Source organism: Macrobrachium rosenbergii, chromosome 12 (genome assembly GCF_040412425.1).
Source record: "Macrobrachium rosenbergii isolate ZJJX-2024 chromosome 12, ASM4041242v1, whole genome shotgun sequence".
In the NCBI taxonomy this organism is placed as follows: domain Eukaryota; kingdom Metazoa; phylum Arthropoda; class Malacostraca; order Decapoda; family Palaemonidae; genus Macrobrachium; species Macrobrachium rosenbergii.
The window spans coordinates 101,487,220-101,487,676 of NC_089752.1; positions in this window are offsets into that span (position 1 = coordinate 101,487,220).

Sequence of the window (457 nt, forward strand, 5' to 3'; positions counted from 1 at the left end):
GGAAAGGTCCTCCTCAGAGGCTGCATCCCTGGAAGGAGGTAGGTTTCCTGCCAGGCTGGGGAGGCGGGCCTGTGGAGGGCCTGAACCACAAGGGTATAAGGCCTCAGGCGCCCAATGGAAGCAATCGCTTGAGAGCTCCCTTGACAGGGAAAGGTCCTCCTCAGAGGCTGCATCCTTGGAGGGAGGCAGGTTTCCTGCCAGGCTGGGGAAGCGGACCTGTGGAGGTCCTGAACCACAAGGGTGAGGGACCTCAGGCACCCAAAGGGAGCAATTCCTTGAGGGCTCCCTTGACAGGGAAAGGTCCTCCTCAGAGGCTGCATCCCTGGAGGGAGGCAGGTTTCCTGCCAGGCTGGGGAGGCGGGCCTGTGGAGGGCCTGAACCACAAGGGTGAGGGGCCTCAGGCACCCAATGGAAGCAATTCCTTGAGGGCTCCCTTGACAGGGAAAGGTCCTCCTCA